At 34.8% G+C, this 16,834-nt stretch overlaps 1 long non-coding RNA gene and 1 pseudogene across 2 annotated transcripts; one reads left to right on the top strand and one right to left on the bottom strand.

The window, feature by feature from the left end:
* Positions 1-9,866: 9,866 nt before the first annotated feature.
* Positions 9,867-13,196, bottom strand: LOC148873738 (uncharacterized). Its single transcript, XR_016104962.1, has 3 exons — positions 13,073-13,196; positions 12,664-12,896; positions 9,867-10,353 (listed from the first exon to the last, which is right to left on the bottom strand). It is a non-coding gene; the product is annotated as an uncharacterized LOC148873738 (long non-coding RNA).
* LOC148873737 (protein LIGHT-DEPENDENT SHORT HYPOCOTYLS 10 pseudogene) lies at positions 13,160-16,382 on the top strand (annotated as a pseudogene). The gene is made up of 2 exons (XR_016104961.1): positions 13,160-13,823; positions 16,117-16,382. The product of XR_016104961.1 is annotated as a protein LIGHT-DEPENDENT SHORT HYPOCOTYLS 10 pseudogene (transcript).
* Positions 16,383-16,834: the final 452 nt, after the last annotated feature.

The following is a 16,834-nucleotide window of genomic DNA, read 5'->3' as shown; positions in this document are numbered from 1 at the left end:
GACTCTTTCCACTCGTTGGGTAATGGGGGTACTCAAATTTTATTTTATTTTGTTTTTCAGGTACGGCAAGATCCTTCTTTCTTTCCCAGAGATATGAGTGGGTCCCCATTATCCCACGGTTGGCAATAGAATTCTCACAAAACTTTAGGTGAATGCGTCACCAGATTTGCTCACGTATGGGTTTGCTGCTTCGTGTGTGTGTGTGTCAGTGGTTGCAAGTGCGCCAGTTTGTTGTCTGTTGTTGCTTGATGTATCGTGACAAGACAAGATGCTGATTCTATGAATACAGGGCAAATTGGAATTCTATGGTACCCTTTATATTTGCCCTTGTATTCATTTTCCAGGCAAAACCAACACCAATCAGATTGCACTCTTGTTCAATTGGGAGTGTAGAACCAGGTGCAACCACCAGAATTAGTGGGGTATTTTTGTACCCTAATTAGGCTCCCTTTACAATTTCATTCCCTTTGATTAAAAAGAACCAACCAAAGAGCAGGTTTCTTGTGGAGAGGGTGATGGGGTGTCAGGGCTGAAGTCTGGCTCTCTCATGAGTAATGAGTCCTAGCTATCTGGCCCCCACAAAGCATCTCCCTAATTATGTATTAGGGTTAAGTTAAACCTTTCAATCCCTCCTCTTATATAATGATTCTATCACAATTCTCTTCTTTTAATGGGGTTTTGGTTCAAGGAGGGCCCCTCTCCTGAAGGGCATCTTTTGTTATCAAAGATACATAGAATTTGTTTGACAACAATCTCATCTTGCATCTGGCACAGGTCCCATAATGCATCTGGGACTGGCAGGCCGGCCATCATCCATTGGTTAAAGATCGACCGGGCCCCTTTTATTGGATCCTTGACTCTACCTAGCAATATTTATTGCAGGAGGAAGATAGATAGTAAATGTTGCCTTGTATCCATCAAATTTTGAATATTTCTTTGGCATTATTAAAGTCATTTTGACAATCTCATTTACCTAGATTAGATTTGTTTGACACATTTCATTCATTCATTCATTCTTTTTTTTTTTTTTTTTTTTTTCAGTACCAAACTGTTGAGCAAAAGTCAAAGTTTTGGGACTATGAAATGGTTTGGAATACCCATTTCTTTTCTAACCATGTTTCCCATGCACAAGCTTAGGGGTGTCAATGACCCGGTTTTAGACTAGACCCCATCTAGTCTAAAATCAACTTGGATGGATTGGGTGGACCAATAAGATATATTGGATTGGATCAATCTGGTCGAAAATATTTATTAGATTGGATTAGATTTGATCTGTCTGTAACTAGGTCAATTTATATTCAATTGAATTGGATTAAGGCAATATCTAGTCCATTGATATGAGATAAAAATATGTGTCAATGAATTAGGTTTGAGTTGAAATCAATTAATCTAAACCAAAATGAATTTAAATAAATTAGACCGGTCCAAATTAGTCAAAAACATTCATTAATTGGATTAGATCCGGTCCATTTATAATAGACTCACATTGGAATGGATCGGATTGGACCAAATCCAATCCAATTGACATCCCTACAACTGTATTATGTTCTCATGGAAAAGACATACAACATCCCCTATTGTATGCCATTAACCTCTCTCTCTCTCTCTTATTTTCACTGCAATCGTCTAACACTTGAATCTGTTGGGTGGTGGGTCCTACAATATTTTTCATGAAAGTTTTGGCTCCCATTTCAAAGGAATGAAGGATCACGTTAGGAGATCTTTGAATTGCCAACTTCAGCTCAAAGTGGAAAATGTTTGATTGGAGAAGGCAACAATTTTGGAGAAGTTTACATAATTTTGGGGATAATATTTTTTTGGAATATTCCCATAAGTTGCATGGCCAAAACAAGTAGCCGGATGTTGAAATTATTATTTCTAAAAAATCAACTTTAGCCGCATTGCCACAAAAGTTACATTCCCCCATTACCAAATAGCTGTGAAAATAACTGCTGATTGAGAGCTCAAAAAATTGACATCAATTATCACTAGATATTTAGAATTAAAAACAATGGTCAATTTTTTTTTCTGCAGTATGTCAATTTTGAAAAACATATGTAAATAGATCCAGATTGTAAGCTGAAGTACGGATAGTTTGAAATTACCTAAGAAAAACAGTTGTTTTGATTTAAATAATTTCTCTGAATCAAATTCAGTTAATTTCAACGGAAAGAATGACTTATTTATATCATGAATAGGATGAACATTAAGATAGAAAGAAAAAGACTAGGGATGACAATTTTCTCTATTTTCACGATCCCCGTAAGAACCACCTAAAATGGATCAGGGATGAAAATAATCATGAGGAATGCCCATCCCTTTGGGGATGGGGATGGGGATAACTTTGCCCCCCCCCAATAGAGACAGGGATAGGGGTGAAAATTCACAGAAACGAGGATGTAGAGTGACTCCTAGTCTCTACCCCGCCCCATTGCCATTAGAGAGAGAGAGAGAGAATTTTTTCCCATTGGTTCCCATTATATGTTTAACCATTAGCGTTCTCAAAATAGGCAATAGGTAGTGGATGCCCCGAACCCCCTTAATATTCTTATATCAAAATAAAAATGGAAATGGTCAGGGTCATGGCGGGCTTGGTCTAACTCTTGAATGGTTAATACATCATCCATTAATCTGTACCTTCCAATACTGTAAAAAGTGGGGAAGTACAACTAGAAGGGGGGCATGGACCTAGCTAAGGACCTTCTCTTCAACAGTTGCACCAACAATTCGTCCGGCCAGGCCCCAGCTGGACCTTTAAACTTTATTAATTCAAAAAGGGTGTTAGGGCATCAACATTCTACAACAAAAATTCAAATATTAATGAATGTGTGAACACATAGGCTCCATGGGACAAAATGTTGTAAATTCCTCCTTGCCATCAATTAAAGGAGGGAATCAAAGTATCAAAAGTCAGACCATGCATACTCATTAAAGTTATACTTATGTGGCAAGCATATTATGCTTTGTTTGACATACTAAGGCTTGAAATTGTTATGGTGGAATAGACTAAAGACTCAAGACTCAAATTGATTGATAAAAAATGGAAAAAAAAGTAGAAAATAGGGAAAATCTATAATGCGGGAAAGATATGGATGGCATGGGAAGAGTTTTGATCAATCAAAAGTCACCCATGAATTTTGATAAATAAAGTCTGATTGACTATCACATTTATGATTTCAGTTGACTGGTCAGAAGTTTTTCAGATATATCATAGTCGAACAAAAAATAAATAAATAAATGGAGAAATTCAGGAAAATCATACAAAAATTACTTATAAACTACACCCACAAGCAAAGGAAGAACTGAAACCCACTATAGAAATCAAAACTGTATAAACAGTCTCACTCTTACAAAAGTTTCAAAAATATAACATAATCTATTCGGGCCGGACTCATAACTTAAAATGGATTAAGTTCTACCCTCTGCTTCTACCACAAACTACTATGAAATTTTGCCTTCTCCATAAAAACGAGTTACAACAAGAATTCAAAGTACAATACATAAATTATTTAGTTTTCAAGAAAATCTTTGTCAAATATTCTAAATATCAACATGATACATCTGATACGAGACATTGAATTCTATTTTTGTGTGCCGATACATCTGTTTACATGTGTTTTCAGGAACTCCTTTTTTTTAATTAAATAATATATATAAAATTATACTTAAAATTAAAATTTGAAATAAAAACTAAAAAAATATAAAAGTGGCATTCATACTTTGAACCATTCCTTTGTCCAATTTGAACACACTATCAACTTTATTGTTGCCTCTCAACAATTAATGTAGGTTGTAAATGTTGCACTACGAGACCATTGTGTATAATCATACCATAAGTTGTGTGAACAAATGTTTCAGTATTTATTTACTTGATATCCAGACCGTTCATTGTGAATGCAGCAGATTGGGCTTGCAAATTCATCATAAAAAATACAAAAAATATTGATACAAAATTTAAAAATCAATTAATATGCAATATGTACTATTTACCAAAAAATAATTATGCAATATTTAGTTATTTACAGCCCGTTTCTGCAGCATAGAAATACCAAACGTAATAGGCTAAGCCTGCTACTTTGGTAAAAGAAGTTTACTTGAAATCCCCTTTAATGTACCAGATTTTACAAGTGGCAGCTGAGGTAGCAACTCAAGATGGGTCCACATGTTTCATGAAACCACTAGCTCTTTCTTGTGGTGCAACTTTTGGCCCAATATTTCTCTGCCATGTGGTAGAACAATCAGATTAAAAACATGATCTCATCATATTTGCTTCCACCATTCAAGCTTCTTTTAAGTGGATTTCTATGTCATTTAATGTTGATGCTGATTTTTTATTTATTTTTTGGTGAAATCGGGTGTTTTGAGATCTGAACTGTATAGTAATACTTAGACTTAGAGACCCTCCTTAAGATGGTTTTCAAAATCGGACTGCACAGTCAGATTGGAAAAATCGGGAATCGGTTAGGTGATCGGTTCTGTTTTACTTTAGAATTGTTATTTTGTCAAAAAAATGTTGATTTAATCAGCAAACCATTGATTCAGGCAATTGAACTGTTTGAATTGTTTGAACCGTCCAACGGATTTGACGGTTTTTGTTTTTTTGTCAGAATGGGCCGTTCTTTCGGTTCAAATGATTGGACTGTTCAACCTAGGAACCGGATCCCTAACCGATTCCGATTCAGTTTTAAAAACCTTGCTGATTAATATTACATCTCTTTTCTTTTTTGCCTGTGTATATCCATCTCTTGTACCTTCTTTTCATTTTAATATAACACCTTCGGGAAAAAGAAGAAAAATTTAAAGAAATAGGGAAAATTACTGATATGAATACTTCTAAATTTTCATTTTTAATAAAAGAATGTAAAACAAATTTCTTCACGAAAACTTTCCCGCTACTGAAAATTGTGCTCAGTAGGTCTTTTTCACATTCAGCTTCTACCCAGCTACTCTTAAAAATGGCTTTTCAAAGCATTATATGGATTGCTATTATTGTTTATAAGTTAACAAAAAAATTAGTTTTTTTCTTTTAATTTTTCCTTAATTTTGTTGTGTTTTATAAACCTAAAATTATTATTTCTTTTTCATTTTTATTCTAATGTTTATTTTATTTAATTATTAGTAATTTGCCTATTTGGGCTTTAAACAATATATCTCTAATTTTAAAAGACTCAGTTTCATTATTCCCAAGGGAGAAAGATAATTAGCATTCTACTTTTACTATTCTAAACACAAAAATGGGATTTGTACTACATTGAGTAAGACTTAGTGGGCATAACTTTAGAAACGATGAAAGTTGGTTGAAATAGTTTCTTTTTGCATCACCCTTGGTTGGCATAAGAAATTGAAACCATACCTTTTCGATAAAATTTTCAAAAAAATAATGGTTATTAGTGTTAGAAAAGTAACAAAGTGGGACAGGGGTGGATATTAATACTATAATCATGGGACCCAAAAAATCTATTTTAGCTAATGTGGCTTATCCCTCTCCCCCTCCCAAAAAACAAAGTTAGTTAATTGTGCTTATAATATTTAACACTTTTTAATACTTACTAGTGGAATGGCCTGTGTGATGCATAGAGTATTTGATATTGATTGTGATGTATGACTATACTTTTATATCTTGGACAGAGATGAAAATTTACATACTGTTTAAGTCCTAAGACAATTATATAATACATAAAAAAGACTATCCTCACAAAATGCCAAGATCTAAATTTTATGATATGCATTTAATGTTGGTTGCAAATGCATTAGATTGAAAAATTAATGCACCAAATCAATTATAAAATTACATTCAATAACATTATATACAGATACAGTTCATCCCAATGAAACACAAAGTTTATGGAGAATAGGAGATGCCACTCTTAACCGATCTCCTGTTTTGTAATAACCTAAAACCTATGAAAATAATTACTATTAATGGTTAGAAGTAAACAAAGCTATTATGTTAATTTACATAAGTAACCATTGAATAGCAAAAGTCATTATCTAAGATGACTATTAAATGACTTACATTTAAGTTTAAAAACATTTTCTTCTTACTTTTTAACTAATAGGATATATATAAATTAGTTGGAAGCAAAATTTATCAACAAACCACTAAAGTAACATGTATGCAAACACCTTCTAGGCATGTTGAGCACCTTTGCACACAGTGTTGCATACGACTGAGGACATGAGTTGTAGTTCCTACTTAATAACTGCGCACATGATAACATACAGTCATAGTGGCTAAATGCCCTTATAAGACCTAGGCCCAATTGACAAACATGTCTAGGGCCCAATTGACAAACATGTATGCAAACACCTTCTAGGCGCGTATTTCTTTGTTTTTATGTAATTTATATTATTTTCTTCATTTTTTGTGTTTTTTTATAATTATTTTGTAATTTTTATTTTTTCTTTAATTTATGTTATTTTCTACATTTTATATCTATATTTATATATTATGTATTTTTTATAGTTATATTTTTCTATAATTTATGTATTATGTGAAAAAAAATTAATGGGTTGGGCAGGTTGGGTTGGGTTATGGTAGGTTTGGGTTGAACCCAAAATGAGTCATTAGTGGGTTGATGGGTCTGGTGGGTTGGATTGAATCTCAACCCAAACCTAAGTACTAACCCACCCAATTTCTTTTTAGAAGAGGCATTTTTTTTTTGCCAACAACTATCATGCACCCTCATATAGAATTGAGATGTCGGAATAGCCAAAAAACTAAGGGGTAGAATTAGTACGAAAAATCAGGGTCTTTCAACTATACTAACTGAATCATTCTCATTTTTTATATATGGTAGTAGATATAAATTTTTATTTTATTCTACAATTTTTGTTCATTTTTCTATAATATATGATTTTTCTTTCTTTTTTTTTTGTAATTTATTTTTTCTTTAATTTTTATGATTTCTATATATATATTTTTGTAATTTTTCTCTCTGCTTCTTTGTTTTTTTGTAATTTATATTATTTTCTTTATTTTATGTGTTTTTTCATAATGATTTTGCAATGACATATATACAATGGGAAAGAATAGAAAGTTGAGGGTAAAGTTGAGAAGAAAAATCAGGGTGTTTTGACCAAACCAATTGCAACATTCTCATTTTTTAGTATGGTATATATAGAAGTTTCTATGATTTTCTATCTTTTTGTAAATTTTCTATGTATTTTTTTGCTTGTTTTGTAATTTATATTGTTTTCTTCATTTTATGTTTTTCATAATTATTTTGCAATGACAATATATACAATGGGGGATAAAATAGAAAGTTGAGGGTAAGGTTGAAAAGTAAAATTGGGTGTCTTGACTAAACCAATTGCAACATTCTCATTTGTAGTATGGTATAGAATTTTTTATGATTTTCTATATTTTTTGTGTATATTTCTTTGTTTTTTTTTGTAATTTATATTATTTTCTTCATTTTGAGGAGAAATGTGTGTAGGATAAGAGAGACCATTTTTTATTCCTTCTTTCTAATGTAAAGTAGGGGTAATGGATAAGATATACACTATGAAGAGAAGGGGTTAAAGGAGAGAACTAGGGTTTTAGAATATATGTCTTTGCTTCATGTGCGAATGATGACATTTGGCCTTTTGCCTCTTGCCATTTTGCTTGTCAATAGCGGGGCTGTTATTTTTATATCTAACGACTAACAATAAGATATAGATTGATCCTAATTCATTTATATTTGAATTTGAATCGAACATTCGTTTGATTTATATAGAAGAGTCCAGATTTCCTACCAACAAAATGCATTCCAAACCCCTATGGCCCTACCAAGTACAACTCCTACGGTATTACATTGGTAGGGTGTTAGATTACCGGATTGGCCCGATGATCGCTGAGAAAGAACACCCTAAAATGAATCAATATAATGATAAGAGCATTTCTTGATACAATACAACTTATTACATTAACAGAGACAATTGAAAAAAAGGGAGGAAACCAAAAAAAGAAAAAATTCATTTAATCATCTAATTGATTGTTCCATGATGAAAAGAGAGATGTTGAAAAGATCCATTCCTTCCTTCAATTCAAATTCGTGATTTGGACAAACCATCTGATACTTGACACGTGTTGGCTCTAATCAATGAAGAGATTTGTCAGGTAAGTGCTTCAGGAGAAGATTAGATAAGGCGAAGAATAGGTTCCACAACAGTCTTATTATTATTTTATTTGCTTTATCCAATTACAAGGTTAACCATTAATTAAATAAAATTAAAAAAAACATAACAAAGGATAAAAATGAAAAGTGAAAATCAAAGTTCAAAATATAAAAAACATAATAAAGGGTAAAAATTGAAAGTAAAAATTAAGCTTTTTGATGAAATATTGTCACCATCCTTATTTTTATTTTTATAAGTGGTACAGAAATTATCCAATTATAAGTATTAACAGTTAATTAAATAAAATTAAAAAAATAGAAAAACATAATAATATAAAAGATAAAAACGAAATATAAAAATAAGCTTTAAAATAAAAAATATGATAAAAATAAAAATAAAAAATAAAAAATCAAACTTTTTGACTTAAACATTATCACCATCCTCATTTTTATAAATCATACGGACAAACAGATGCAGATGAGCTCCATGACAAGTCCACTACTCGTCAAAGGAACCAGCATCTATTATCTCATAAATCAACAAAACACAGACATACAAGCAGATACAGGCACACAGCCATGTTGACGACGGGGACCAAATATGTATATCTGACTTTGAACTTAGTCATTAGTGGCCTCGACTCTGTCAATTAGCTCAAGTCAGTCAGATCGTCATTCTGTCTGAAGAAATCATCATTAATGAAATTAATATTCTAGGGTAATAAGAATTTATGGAGATGATCACTCATCTCGTAGACCCAGATCAGGGATTCCTGTGATTAAACCTATTGAGTCCACTCCACACCCCATAATAATGGTGTACTCCTCACCACTAAGGTAGTACGAATACTTGATATATATGTATATTGCGTGTGACTACACATTCATGTTTGCTCCTATGCAAAAGGGAAAAGAAATGAAAATCTGGAATCCAAATTGTTCATTGAAAACAATTCCTGTTATATCAGAAGCCAAGCATAAGTGACCACCACAATTAGTGTCCAGACAAGGTATCCTTGGGTAGCCCTTCTTTTGTATGATATCAGATTGGCCTTACATTTTTTACCCAAAATTAAAAAAAAAAAAATTGGCCCTACATCAGAACCCTATCCATCTACTGATGAAGCGGTTCTAGACCCTGTAACTTGTTTTTTATATTTTTTCAAAAGTTCAAACTCTTCAAAACAACTTGATGATGATCTTTCAAAAACCCAGAATTGATTTCATAATCAGAGTTAAAGTAAAGAAACTTTACAGGGGAAATAGGATTAATTGTGGTAACCAGTTCTCATGTATGCTTGAGTTTCACTGACACACATATATTATATCTATATATAGATATATATATAATACAAAATAAAGGAATCTTAGTTGTCTCTGCCAAAACTAGGCGTGTTTCACGCATCTTTCTTAGAAGTCATTTTCCAATACTGGTTAGTTAGGTTTAGGGATGGCAATTTCCACCTTGCCCGTTGGGTAGCGGTCCCTAGCTATCCACTCCAACAGGGCAGGTTTGTTTTGTTTGAAAAACAGATTTTGGGTCGGGGATGGATTTTAGGATTTTACAATTTACAAATTGTAAATTTACAATTTATTGCATCCTAAATTTACAAAACCCTCAGCTTCGTTGCCATCCGTAGGTAGGTTGAAATAGCCATAAAGTCAAATTATTGCATCCTAAATTGACTTCAAATTAATGCCTGTTTTGGCTTGTGGACTTGGGATAGAAATTAAAATTCATAAAACCTGAAAACAGAACTCATATTATGTCAAGTGATCTCTGTAGATATGACCTTACCTTCTTTAATTTGAATTGCAACAAGTGTGATTACTGCCAATTGATCGGATCATGATCTCTAGACCCAATTAGACTAAGCAGCTAGCGTATGGTTCTCAACTGATGGGTCCATTTACAACACAGTAAGCATAGAATTTGGATGCAATCAGACAATAAGTAGATTTGAATCGCATCTGAATATTAACAAGCCCGGTCCAACTCACCCAGTTGACAGTCCTAAGAGATGATGGTCTAACTTTGCTTTAAGACTGACTTTAAGACCGTCCTCATGGACTCACAACTCTGTTTGGGATATTCGGGTCACGTGGTTTATGAACTAAGAAGTGTTTCATGTGTCTTTGATCCTCTACACGATGTTGAAGGTGGCCTACATCCATGTAATTAGAAATGAGAGAATTGCAGCTGCTTCTGGTCAAACAGAGAAGCATTGAATTGTGATGATGTGCCAAATCGCTGTAAAAAAAAAAAAAAAAAAAGATGTAAATGTATTAAATGCAAAGGTAATATGTCTAGAAGAAATGAACAAGGAATTCAGAAGCTCACAAAGAAAATTTTCCAAGTAAAAGACAAGAAACAAAGTACGAAATATCCATCTCTGGGTCCCCCTTTATTAAGCAATCTGGTCTCGAGAGGGCCTTGACATTGAGGCTGGTCTGATGTATTGCTGTTATAATTAATTAATTTGGGTTTCTTTTAACTTTTATCTACAGTACTGGAACGAAGAGATGTGGAAATTAAAGGGGGGGGGGGGGGAACAAAGAGAAAAAGCACATGAGGAAAGGAAGATAGATTCAGGTTTTAGTTGGGGATTCCAATTCATTTTTCAGCAATTCAAACTTGCTTCAGTGTTTGCTGCTCTTTCTTGTTTCTTTAAGCAAAACATGTTTCTTCTTTTATTTATTCCCTGATGTCATTATCAACTTTAGTAAATCTACTATGGGCATGGATCTTAGGCTTAATTAGCTAAACCAATGAGAACAAAAGGAGCCCACCTCATCCCTCGCCATGGGTTTCAGAGTTCCAGCCAATAGCTAGATCTCTTACTGCTTATGATCAACTATATATCTGGTTAATCAATTCAAGAAGGCAAGTTTAACACAAATTTTCCCTTAATCATGGCTGCTTATCTCAATATTAACAAAAGTTTTAAGAGGAGTTGGTTAATATAATCGATTAATCTCTGATTCAAATGCTGTTGTTGATCAAGATGTACATGCATGTCTCCCCACTCATAGAATGAAGTATGAAGGCAACCGACAGCATCCAAAGGATTCAAGACTATTTGGTAAATGAAGGGACAGCCTTCAAAGGCAAAACAACACAATGGTACATGGGAGATAATTACAAATTAAGGAGGGTTGGACCCCACCAAAACGGGTCCCACAAAGGAGATACTTGAGCTGAAAATTGACCAGGTTACAAAATCTCATCCGTCCACCTATCAACATCTTATGTATCCCTAGGGAACTGGTCATCATTTAATTGCTCAAGTCTCCCAGGTGGGTTGGTCTTGAAACCTTAGAAATTACTCAATTGAAATCTCTTCTTTTGAGCAGAAATGAAGAATTCGGAATTTTGTGGAATTCAACATGTCTATTTCCAAACTTCAACAAGGAATTTTTCATCTCCCACCGTATGATATGAGATGAGACGACAGATTTGGATGGGCCCAGTAGATGGGCTTATAGATCTATGTTTGGCACTAGTTGTTCTTTGGGTAGATGACGATGATACCTAACAATGAGTTGGAATCATTCACTAGATTTATGGTCGACTCATCAACCCCAAGTGGACCAAGGAGCTTGCAAGGATGCGAGTCACGTCTCTATCTGTTTGCTGGGACAAATCCCTACTAAAACTTCAGTAGAAAGGAGGCTAAAACACACCAACCATTAACCAACCTTTTGTAGAGAATTTTTTACAGGCTTCCAGTTAGAATTGATGCCTTGGAACAACCCACTCTGCTCATTTTGATAATTACAGAGAAGGTAATGAAATCTCTTCTCTAGTAATTAATCCCATGAACTTGTGTAAAGAGAGATTTGATCTCCAGTGGAGAATCTTTTTTTTTTCTTCTTTTTTTTTGGGGGGGGGGGTTAAGAAACAACAAATTCTATGGAGAGAATCCGCAATCAACTTTTACCAACTTTGAAATTCAAGTATAAAAAAACAATAGAAATTAGGTTTAGGTCAAGGAAAAAGAATCAAAACTGCCCTTAAATCTCTATTACGTAGCCAAGTTGTACATGGATAAAATTCATGAATTCCTTGCATTTAGAAAAGTGTAGTAGTTTTCATAAATCGTCACAATCAATTGTACCCAATTGACAAAGTGGTGGAAGAAAACAAAAGAATTTTGAGATTTTAATTAAGAATGAAAGCAATCTACTGAGAATGACTTAACACAATGTGACCTAATTAATGTTCATAGATGCATGGATGCAGGGATGGGCATCCATATATGACCTGATAAAAAAAAAAAAACAGAAGATGAGGCTTCAATCAATTAATTCTCTAAACAAGCAATGAATGAACCAACTTGAAGAGTTTATAAACACGATTGGTTTACTTATTACAGTGAGAGCTTTGATATTTCCACTGTGAATTAAGGACAAAAATATAATCCATCACTAGTAGCAGTACGGTTGGGTATTATTTAGTTTTATTATTAAGCATTAGTGCTGGCGATAGTGGTGGGGTTAATAATTAATAATTGGGATATAAGAGAAAAAAAGGAAAATACATTCAAGTCAACCAACTCACCTGGATTCCGGTTCATACCTATTCTTCAGTCTTCACTCGTTGGGGTTGAGTTGGGTTGTTGCCGTGACTCGTTTGTTGTGTAGAGATCGAATTCGATCATTAAAAAGTTGTATGTAGAGTTTGTTGTGTGGATGAGGATGACACGTTGTGGTCTGAGCCATGACGAACCCAGATTAATTGGTTACACACTTACACACAAACACCAAACTGAGTGTCTGAGTCAAGACACCCGGCTGCTTCAAAAGAAGGATGGGAGCTAGGTGATTAGGCAAATGGAAAAAAGAAAAGATAAAATGATTACGTTGATGATGGCTTACAATAATTGTAAATTATGTGGAAAAACAGAGTTAATGGTTATAAAAAAAAGGAAAATTAAATGAGAGAGGAAGAAAAAGAGGAACAAAAGCACCTTCATAGGGCCCATGGCATGTCTCCTCAGTAGGCCCCCGCGATGTGATCTTCTTTCTCCACTGCACTCCTATTCCTTTGCCTTCATCCCCCATTTCTTGCCTTGTCTTCCCTAAGAAAAGCCAACATACAAACACAAAAGAAAGAAGGAATACTCATCGGCGGTGCGGCGATGTCGACTGAGGGAGCAAAAGATTGTGCAGAAGGGTCGTCGAGACATGGTGGTGGTGGTGAGCAGCAGCAATCGGCACCTCTGAGTCGGTACGAGTCGCAGAAGAGGAGAGATTGGAACACCTTCGGTCAGTACTTGAAGAACCAGAGGCCCCCGGTTTCACTCTCCCAGTGCAACTGTAGCCACGTTCTGGACTTCCTCCGGTACCTGGATCAGTTTGGAAAGACCAAGGTTCACTTACAAGGGTGTGTGTTCTTCGGCCAGCCAGAGCCTCCTGCGCCTTGCACATGCCCTCTCAGACAAGCTTGGGGAAGCCTCGACGCACTCATTGGCCGCCTCCGAGCTGCCTACGAAGAGAACGGTGGCTCGCCGGAGACCAACCCTTTTGGAAGTGGTGCAATCCGTGTTTATCTGCGTGAGGTAAGAGAGTGCCAGGCCAAGGCGAGGGGAATCCCCTACAAAAAGAAAAAGAAGAAGAGAAATCAAATCAAGCCCAACGACAATCCCAAGCCCACGACGACGACGACGACGACGATGCAGTCCTCTTGATTCCTTTGCCTTCCGCTGCTAGCTCCGAATGGTAATTCTGTCATACATAATATATACAAAATTTCATAGCTTTTAATTTACTTGGAGAAGCTGATGAATCTGGAGCTGACCCAGACCTCAACTTCATCATCATCATCATCATCATCATCATCATCATCATCACAGTCATCTACTCATCAACAAATGATCATCAATAGCAACGGAATATATATATGTATAAATCTGCAGTCAATAACGAAACAATTGCACAAGGGTGTGGCATTCCTTCTGCTACCGATCCCCCATGAAAGGACGACCATGGGGAATACCAGCCAGCAGCTGGTACTGTGATGGGTCGTCTAGCCTAGCTAAGCTCAATTGCTTGACGTACTTACTGTACATGGCTGCAGGCTGCAGACCATGAGATTGCGGGTTTCAATTACAGTCGACCCACCCAAGAATTAATGGTGACACCAATGCATCATAAGCACGGTCTGAAATTTGATTGCTATACCCGTATTTGAGTTGGAGAAGGTATAATTAAAGAGCTAATTAAAGATCAGTAGGCTATAGCAAACAGTATAGATTAACCAACCCAGTAAACCCTACACAGTAAATGCTATATCCTCTATTATGGTCCAATTAATCATCACTACTCCTTATTTAGTTAGGGGATTTCCTTCCCTTGATAGTAAAACCCTAGTCTGACCACCCCAGAAACAATAATCTACATAATTGCTTTCCAGATTTTGAGCCGAGACCCAGAGAATGAAAAAAAAAAAAACTGTACTCAGTTACTTTACCTTAACGAGACTTTTACACTCAAACATAATATGCAATCATGAAACGAGAAGAATCTCTCTCTCTCTCTCTCTCTCTCTATCACACTCTCTCAGAGAGAGAGGGAGAGAGAGAGAGAGAGAGAGAGTAGAGACAGGCATTATGTAAGAAATACTGTTTTCTTGTGGTTTCCTGATTTAATATTTCTCACTTGCATGTTTGCTTTTCACTAGTTTTGGCTCTTTTGGGATTCTGCACGATTTTGTGCCCCCCATGGATGGCCATGTAAACACTTTCCATGTTATATATTTATACTTCACGGACGTGGAGACCAATATTTCAGGGAATTTGCATGCTTTTTATATAACTTTTTCTCTTTATTAAAACATATATAATCCTCGCATAAACAAACAAATTTATCATTAATGCAAATCCCTCAGACATAGCTGCAGTCTGCTAACTGCAGCACAAATTCCTTTGTTTAATTTGTTAATAATAAAGAACAGCTCATCAGCTGCTCTCTGGTTCAGTTTACCTTTCGCATGGGTCGGAATGGGGATGCAGAAGGGCGTTCCCACCTCATCTTCTGGTTCTGGAGGGCAATTTTGTCATTTCGTGCATCTAAATATACAGCAATTGTCCTTCGTTTCTTTGCTAGGTTTGTCTTTAGCCAGTATTAGATATTATGTTAAAGTAAGTGAAAGTTATTATTCTATTCTCCCTATAATATTGCTTTAATTTGGTTTTCTGCAGTCAACAATGTACTGGTACACAGTTGCAGCAAATGACCTTTTCTTTGGAACTAATAAGTAATAACCCATCTGTTGCATCGATCGAGTTGTGAACCCTTATTGCCATCAATTAATGTTTCCTTCGCTTGATGAGATTCTCATTTGTCTTCTCCTTTTTAATCTCTAAATCCATTGAGATAGATGCTAAAATTGAAGCTGTATGTCATTGTCTTATATACCACTCTCCATCTAGACCTTTCAATGGAGAAAATAGAGATTGTTGTTTGCTTGCTTTTTTCTTTTTTTTTTTTTCAACTTTTGTGTGGGTTGACTGCATTTTAATCAGCTCTTGCTTGATGTTTATAACATTGTCTAGGTAACCTATCCAGACAGATATCCAAATCTCCTGAGTTTATTATTTGGAGCAGATAGATGTGAATTTCTGTATGTTGAGTGGCTTTGGCTTGTTATCTTCTGCTTGGGTCTCTCACTGTTTTAACAGCGTCAGTGTTTCAGTAGAGAACATGGCTTTCATTTACATGGTTGTGAATTATTTGAATCCCACATGGTAAAGTAGTGATTAGTAAATGGTTTTAGTTCAGGGTTTTCACTTAATCCAAAAGAAAAAAACAATGTTCAAAAGTCACTACATATTAATCCAACTGAAACATGGGAATTAATCATTTATACCTTGGCGTGAAAAAATGGAGGAAATGATCTTCTCGATGCACCTGGTTTTAGTGTTTTTTCCTTGCTTCAAGTATTCATTTTTGTGGGGATCGAGATGTGATGTTTTAATGACTAATATTTCCATTTGATGGTTCATTTGTGCAGGATATCATGTTACAAGTCAATCGAATGGGAGGGATTGAAAAGGCAAATGATCTGAAGTCTTGTAGTTTCTATTTCAATTCCTGCTTTTCTCTTCCAAGTAGTTAGAATCAGGCGCTAGTTATAATACCTATTGTGACATTCTCTTATTAGTTATTCCCATTTTCACTACGTTTTTGGCCCTTGTAAGCTATTTTCCAATCTCAACATCTATAAGAAAACAATTATGTTATGCTAATGCAATACTTGCTTTATGCAGAAAAACCAAAGAGATTTTCTCATGTTTATTAGCACCTAGAAAAAACTAGAGCATTTCTATTTGTTTGATACTTTAATTGGAAACCAACTGATGAATTTTGCTTCTAAATGTGGAATTTGATGTCATTTATGCTATTAATTAACTATTTATGGTGTAAATGGAGCAATTTATGCAGAAAGATTTAATTTTGAAGTTCCTAAATTTGTAATTGAATTCTAAAGAAAAACCAAACTGGATAGCCAAAGCATAACCTTGTAAAATGATTAAGAAACAGATGTAGAACGGAATAGTGTTAAAAATGTATATTTCCCTGATTATCAATAAAAATTTAGTTTAATATATAAAGAAAATGCAAGAAATTAATTTCTATGAACAGCTTGAACATTATCAGGATCTACTCATGTTTATTGAACATTATTTTTTAGAAGAGAGGCTCTTAATCATCTATAATTTCCTTGAAAA

This window comes from Nelumbo lutea, chromosome 1 (genome assembly GCF_056320005.1).
Source record: "Nelumbo lutea isolate HS-2025 chromosome 1, American lotus-T2T, whole genome shotgun sequence".
NCBI classification, from domain to species: Eukaryota; Viridiplantae; Streptophyta; class Magnoliopsida; order Proteales; family Nelumbonaceae; genus Nelumbo; species Nelumbo lutea.
The sequence above is the reverse complement of the archived record's forward strand: the minus strand, read 5'-3'. Positions and strand labels throughout refer to the sequence as shown.